The 8,239-nt window shown below is 44.6% G+C and overlaps 1 pseudogene; it reads right to left on the reverse strand.

Annotated features, from left to right (window-relative positions):
• Positions 1 to 3,614: 3,614 nt before the first annotated feature.
• Positions 3,615 to 7,155, reverse strand: LOC112225013 (annotated as a pseudogene).
• Between the last annotated feature and the right edge of the window lie 1,084 nt (positions 7,156 to 8,239).

Genomic DNA, 8,239 nt, shown 5'->3' on the forward strand with positions numbered 1-8,239 from the left:
TATGTAAACCAGGTCCCAGGGAAAGAGACAGAGACCAGCTCCCAGGGGAAGAGACCAGGTCACGTAGACCAGGGGAAGAGACAGGGACTATGACCAGGTCCCAGGGGAACCAGGTCGTAGACCAGGTCCCCAGGGGGAAGAGACAGGGGCTATGTAGACCAGGTCCCAGGGGAAGAGACAGGGGCTCCCAGGGAGAGACGTAGACCAGGTCCCAGGGAAGGAAAGAGGTCCCAGGGAAAGAGGGGCTACGTAGACCAGGTCCCAGGGAAGAGACAGGGGCTACGTAGACCAGGTCCCAGGGGAAGAGACAGGGGCTATGTAGACCAGGTCCCAGGGGAAGAGACAGGGGCTATGTAGACCAGGTCCCAGGGGGAAGAGACAGGGGCAGGACTATGTAGACCAGGTCCCAGGGGAAGAGACCAGGTCCCAGGACCAGGTCCCAGGGGAAGAGAGGTCCCAGGGGCTATGTAGACCAGGTCCCAGGGAAAGAGACAGGGGCTACGTAGACCAGGTCCCAGGGAAAGAGACAGGGGCTACGTAGACTAGATCCCAGGGGAAGAGACAGGGGCTACGTAGACCAGGTCCCAGGGGAAGAGACAGGGGCTATGTAGACCAGTGTATAGGTAGTCATCTTAGCTCCATGGCAGTTGGTGTAACATTTGTACTGAGTGTGTTCTCTGCTGCCCGTCTGTGTTCACTCGCACAGCCTGATGATATGAATCTCTCTGTCACGTCTCTTTCTCCTCTCTCTCTCTTTCTCTCTCTCTTTCTCTCTCTCTCTCTAGTGATCTCGTGAATGGTCTGGTGTAGTTGATGAACAGTAACATCAGCAGCCCAGTCAACCTGGTGAGTTTGTCCGTTACTCTTGAATCCAAACATTATAACGGTATCATCTATATTTGTGTGTAATTTAATGTATTTTTGAATTGTCAAAGCAAATGGATGATGATTAGTAAAAAGAAAAATTACACTAACATATGACTACTGTTGTTTTAGTCATACTGTGAGCTGTGTAGCTATTCAGACGGTTCTATATAGTACCTGACAGGCAATGGATGTTACAGAATGGTAGCTATTCAGCCAGTTCACTCTGACATAATGTTTAGAGATGTGACAGTAGTAGGAGAGGTCTTGTAGAAAGAGACTTGCTGACGTACATTATTGAAACAGACACACCAGGGTTGTGCTCTGACCAACCAAATTGGTGTGCTTTGACACTGGGAGGTCGGTGTGTAGCAATCCGCTAAATTGCTTTTGAAAGGGTGTGTGCACTTTCAACTTTCTGTGTGTGTGTGTTTGCATCTTCTTGTGTTTGTGTTGATTTTCTGTGCTGATTCATGTAATCTGCCTGTAGGGGAACCCAGAAGAACACACCATATTGGAGTTTGCTGAGCTCATCAGGAGTCTGGTGGTTGAGTGTCAGATCAACATGCAAGCCCTCTGCAACAACACTTTTCCTTATCCTTCCCCTTGATCCTTATCTTTCTTACTTTTTCTCTTTCAAGCTTTCTTCCTCTCTCTGAAAATATAATAGATTGCTGCTGTTCTAGGTTGGACTTGTACCTAACTGTACCCTTCTCTACCTCCCACTTTTCTCCACACACAATCATCACACACACACACACACACACACACACACACACACACACACACACACACACACACACACACACACACACACACACACACACACACACACACACACACACACACACACAGACACACAGACACACAGACACAGAGCCGCAGTCAGATCCAGTTCCTTCCAGAGGGACAGGACGACCCTCAGAGGCGACGTCCCGATATCCCCAAAGCCAAGATGATGCTAGGCTGGGAACCTGTGGTCAGTACATAAACACACATGCCAATGCTAGACACACACACACACGCATGCACACACACACTAGATACAGACTCACGCTAGACACAAACACACACACACGCACGCACACACACACTAGATACAGACTCACGCTAGACACAAACACACACGACTGCATGCACACACATACACTCATGCGGCTAGACATACTCTCGATGCATTTGATCTTCCATCAGACTTGTGCGTAATCCCCAGACCTTGTGCGAGTCCCCAGACCTCAACCCAATAGAGCATCGTTGGGATGAAATGGAACGGGCTGTTCCCAGCATGAATGTACCACTGTCCAATCTGCAGCAACTGTGTGATGCCATCGCGTCAGCGTGGACCAACATCCCTGTGGAACATTTGCAACACCAGGTAGAATGCCCCAAATAATTCAGGTTGTTCTGGAGGCAAAGGGGGTACCGACCCAGTACTTGATGGGTATACTTAATAAACTGTCTGGTGAGTGTATAATACCACTCAGTATTGAAACATGCCTGTCACTCACTCTCACCAGTGATTCACCATTTACTCAATGCACTGCGCATCCCCAAGCCCAAGGCAGCCCGCCAGAAGAAAGGACAACCCAGACAACACAACTGAGCTCAGGGGGTCAAGGTTCACGTCATCCCCAAAGGCTGCTGGGTCACTGGAGGACTCAGGACCCTCCTCCTCAGAGGAGCGAAGACAAAGACAACCTATAAATGTCCTGTATCTTCTGTTGTTTTTTGCTGTGACGTTTGTGACATGAGAACTCAAACTGTCCCACCATAGAGACACTACTGTTGGAGATTTCTTTTCAGGCAGATAGACTTGCCTGAATAAAATAATAGGAATCACAAACATGACAACGATCAGAATCCAGTTTGCACTCTGGGTTTTTTGTCAATAGACATTTTTTGATATTTAAGAGCAGGCTTATGTTTTGTTGCGTTACCTACTCTGTGCAGTTTCTGTTATGTTTTGTTTGTTTGACGTTATCTATTTTATCTTTCTTGTTTAATGTCTCTTAAGTAAAATACTGCTTTGTATTCCAGCCATTGGTACATTGGAGGAGAGGAGGGGTGAAGGAGAGTGAGCCTCAGTGTTGTGCTTTGCCCTGGTGCCGTTCAGTGAGCCGTCAGCCTGGACACAAACACACACCAGGAGTGTGTTTCTGCGTCACTGTGAGCGTGTTGTGGTTCTATCGGAGTATCCTTTGTGAAAGCACTACTGTCAAATTGGAAATCCGGAAATGTTATATAATTAATTTCAGGTGAAGATGCTATTTTAATAAAAATATTTCCAATAATATGTCTCACATGTGTTCCTTCTAAAACCTTGGCATCACTGTTGCTATTCTGGGAGTGAGGAGGTTAGTCAATAATGTGAGGCTGAGCTGAGCGATAAGCCTGTCTTTATTTACACTGATCCTCTATAGATCATACACAAACAAACAATACATGCACAATACACACATCACACAACAACAGCTGGTGCAAAGTGATATGAAGAAGAGAGACAGATGTTTAGCAGGAGCAGGGGTCATTAGATTAGTGTTAGGCTGGGGAGATGTGGGAGAAGGAGTTCGTAGAGGAGAGGGATATACATTGGGGTTAGTAGAGGAGGAGAGGAGGTTGATTGGGGTTAGTAGAGGAGGAGAGGGAGGTTCATTGGGGTTAGAGGAGGAGAGGGAGGTTCATTGGGTTAGTAGAGGAGGAGAGGGAGGTTCATTGGGGTTAGAAGAAAAGGAGAAGGAGGTTCATTGGGGTTAGTAGAGGAGGAGAGGGAGGTTGATTGGGGTTAGTAGAGGAGGAGAGTGAGGTTCATTAGGTTCATTCTCGTCATAATGGTGCTGACGACCCTGATCGTTGGATCGTTGGACTGTGTGTGGTCCATTCAGTAGGACAGGTCCATCTCCAGTCTCTGGGGAGGGAAAGAACACAACGACCTACAGTTGGGGTCGGGAGTTTACATACACTTAGGTTGGAGTCATTAAAACTAGTTTTTCAACCACTCCACAAATTTCTTGTTAATAAACTATAGTTTTGCCAAGTCGGGTCGGACATTACTTTGTGCATGACACAAGTAATTTTTCCAACAATTGTTTACAGACAGATTATTTCACTTATAATTCACTGTATCACAATTCCAGTGGGTCAGAAGTTTACATACACTAAGTTGATTGTGCCTTTAACAGGTTGGAAAATTCCAGAAAGTGATGTCATGGCTTTAAACAATTCTGATCAATTGGAGATGTATCTGTGGATGTATTTTAAGGCCTACCTTCAAACTCAGTGCCTCTTTGCTTGACATCATGGGACAATCAAAAGAAATCAGCCAAGACCTCAGAAAAACAAGTTTGGTTCATCCTTGGGAGCATTTTCCAAACGCCTGAAGGTACCACGTTCCTCTGTACAAACAATAGTACGCAAGTATAAACACCATGGGACCACATAGCTGTCATACTGCTCAGGAAGGAGACACGTTCTGTCTCCTAGAGATGAATGTACTTTGGTGCGAAAAGTGCAAATCAATCCCAGAACAACAGCAAATGACCTTGTGAAGATGCTGGTGGAAACAGGTACAAAAGTATCTATATCCACAGTAAAACGAGTCCTATATTGACATAACCTAAAAGGCCACTTAGCAACGAAGAAGGCACTGCTCCAAAACTACAATAAAAAAGCCAGACTACGGTTTGCAACTGCACATGGGGACAAAGATCGTACTTGGTCTGATGAAACAAAAATAAACTGTTTGGCCATAATGACCATTGTTATGTTTAGAGGTTTAAAGGGGGAGGCTTGTAAGCCGAAGAACACCATCCCAACCGTGAAGAGCAGGGGTGGCAGCATCATGTTGTGGGGGTGCTTTGCTGCAGGAGGGACTAGTGCGCTTCACAAAATAGATGGCATCATGAGGAAAGAAAATTATGTGGATATATTGAAGCAACATCTCAAGACATCAGTCAGGAAGGTATAGCTTGGTCGCAAATGAGTCTTCCAAATGGACAATGACCCCAAGCATACTTCCAAAGTTGTGGCAAAATGGCTTAAAGACAACAAAGTCAAGGTATTGGAGTGGCCATCACAAAGCCCTGACCTCAATCCCAAAGAAAATGTGTGGTCAGAACTGAAAAAGCGTGTGCGAGCAAGGAGGCCTTCAAACCTGACTCAGTTACACCAGCTGTGTCAGGAGGAATGGGCCAAAACTCACCCAACTTATTATGGGAAGCTTGTGGAAGGCTACCCGAAATATTTGACCCAAGTTAAACAATTTAAAGGAAATGTTACCAAATACTAATTGAGTGTATGTTAACTTCTGACCCATTGGGAATGTGATGAAAATGTATTTGGCTGAGGTGTATGTAAACTTCTGACATCAACTGTAGTTAGAACGCAACCTCAACTCAAAAGATCATAAACATTGGAAAGGCACCAGTGGTGAAAATACTCAGCCTTTTAGAGGGTTAAGCAATTAACTTGTTTCTCATACCCATCAGATCCTTTCAGATCTACTAGTGGGTAAGACACTATGGGGTGGATTTGGGATTCAGCAGATGTTGAGGAGATGACGGGCTGGAACACTATGTATAGACCAACATTGTTTAAATTGCCAAGGCTGTCGGAGCCAACAGCCAGAGAGGCAAGTCCAGGGAACAGGAAATGACACATACACAGGAAGTAATTAAAGCAATCCTACCAACTGACTTACAGTAGCTGTCAAGCAAGGGGCCAGGCACGGTTTCTATACTGCAGTTTAACTAGCGCCTGAAAGACCATTTCTATACACGGTCACATAGAGAAGTCAGATTTGAACATTTCTAATAAGATACTTTAGTCATCACCTTTGTGCACAAAACATCCATTGAATTATTCAAATGATTGTCACTAAGGCAGACTTATTTTTCATCACTCACAGCCGAAGATATAACCACTTTATATTAAACATGTCTGCTATGTTTTTGGATGACGTGATGATGTCGTCGCTGCTCACTGAGTGCTAGTGTGCATGTGATGTTGCTCCAGTCTTCCCAGTGCTGTCAACTGTCTGCAAAACTGAGGAGGAAACAACATTCTCCATCATTTATTACTTTAATCCTAACATCTTTTTCTCAATTCCTACCTCTCTCAGGGCCAGCCTCAGATCCCCCCATTTGGAAAGTATTCAGACCCCTTCCCTTTTTCCACATTTTGTTACGTTACAGCCTTATTCTAAAATTATTTAAAAAAAAATAATCCTCAACAATCTACACACAATACCCCATAATAACAAAATTAATACAGGTTTTTAGAATTGTTTTGCAAAAAAAAAAAGAAACATACCTTATTTACATAAGTATTCAGACTCTTTGCCCTGAGACTCGAAATTGAGCTCAGGCATCCTGTCATCATTGATAGTCCTTGAGATGTTTATACAACTTGATTGGAGTCCACTTATGGTAAATGCAATTGATTGGACATGATTATGAAAGGCACACACCATACTGTATCTAGCGCCAGGAGTTTTTCCATCCTTGAGACCTGACCAGGATGAACTCCCTGTCATGGCTATAGCCTATGACAATGGCCCATAGTAGGGCCTATAGTTTTTCCTAGTCAGGTCCCAGGACAGAATAAACTCAAGGTCCTACCCCATCCAACCCTCCTGTCCCCACTCACCGTCTCATCAAAGCCCATGTACGTGAACGGCATGATCCACTGCTGCACGTCTGGCCTGCGGCGGTCCCAGATGTTCCTCTCGGGCCTTCGTAGCTTGGCCAGGAACTCTTTGGCCTTGGCGGGAGCGACTGCCACTCCAGACTTAGAGGGTGCTACTGTTACCCACCACTGGGGAGAGGCGGAGAGGAGGCATGTAAAAGGGAGTAGAATGTCAAGTGTTCACAGTGTATAATGTGTGTACGCCAAAGCGTTCTGCGAATATGACCATTTATTTTCTTCTGGACTTTGTGCTTTCATCACTTTCCCTAAGTAACCCAGATACCTGATAAAACTTCCTAAAACATATCACCAACCTTCCAACTCGAGGTTCTTCACTATATTAATTAACATGTCAGTGTAGCAGATGTTACTGCAGAGGTTGTGTTCATCTTTGTTCTGTTCCCTTCTGTATGCATTATCTAGTGGAGTAGAAGGTGTGGGGGGCAGAGTGAGACAGAAGGAGAGTTGAAAGAAAGACTTGAATAAGAAGAGAGCTAGAGAGAGAGGGAGACAAAAAAAGAGAGAAAGAGTTATCTCACCTGTGAGGGTCAGGAGTGTGAGCAGGGCAGTGAGCTCCACCAGCCTCTGATAAAGACGCTGAGAAGCCATGATGTCCCCTTCGCGGTCGATGGTCGTTTACCCGAAAATCCAATCCACAGAAACGGGCCTGTCTGAAGTAGTTTTTTTTTTCTCTCAATCGAATGTTCATGTGGCCTGGGGTACTTTTCCATCCAGTAAGTACAGTAGCAGCAGAGTAAGAGAGAGAGAGAGAGAGAGAGAGAGAGAGACAGAGAGAGAGAGACAGAGAGAGAGCGAGAGAGAGAGAGAGAGAGAGAGAGAGAGAGAGAGAGAGAGAGAGAGAGAGAGAGAGAGAGTTGTTGTCCTCCCTACACAGTTTATACCAAAGGTGAACTTTCAAACCTGAGCCAATGATAAACCTCTGATCCTTGATGTGTGGCACATGGTAAGTTGATTTCAGCCATATGGCTGAGGACGTTTCATATCCCCATCACTAAGAACAGTCCAGTGATTTGACCGAACTGACAGGTGACAGCTGAGTTCAAATTGATGCTGACATGGTGGAATAAGTGAGGGAACTGCACTGTGGAAGTGAGTCTGACTGTTAGAGCTGAAATCAATCAGTAGCGTGGAAGGTCAGTGTTATAGCGTGATTTATAACATTCTACAATGCAGATCTTCTGCGCTGCAGATTGAATCCAGCCCCTAGGGTTGTATTGATAGGTAGCCTACCTCGGGAAGCTGTCTTAGGCTGCATTTACACAGGCAGCTCAATTCTGTTCTTTTTTTTCAGCTCTTTGGCCTATAATTGGCAAAATATCAGAATTGGGCTGCCTATGTAAATGTAGCCAGAAAGAGAGAGGATGTGACGTGATTGAACGAGGGGTTAGTGGTGGAGAAAGTACCCAATTTTCATACTAGAGTAAAAGTAAAGAATAGTACCTTAATAGAAAATGACTCAAGTAAAAGTGAAAGTCACCCAGCAAAATACTACTTGAGTAAAAAAAGTAAATGTTACTGCTAAAATAAACTTAAGTATCAAAAGTAACAGTATAAATCATATCAAATATTAAGCAAACCAGACAGCACAATGTTTTGTTTTAATAAGGTACAGATAGCCAAGGGCACATTCCAACACTCAGGTATAATTTACAAACTAAGCATTTGTGTTTAG

This window comes from Oncorhynchus tshawytscha, linkage group LG26 (genome assembly GCF_018296145.1).
Source record: "Oncorhynchus tshawytscha isolate Ot180627B linkage group LG26, Otsh_v2.0, whole genome shotgun sequence".
Classification (NCBI taxonomy): domain Eukaryota; kingdom Metazoa; phylum Chordata; class Actinopteri; order Salmoniformes; family Salmonidae; genus Oncorhynchus; species Oncorhynchus tshawytscha.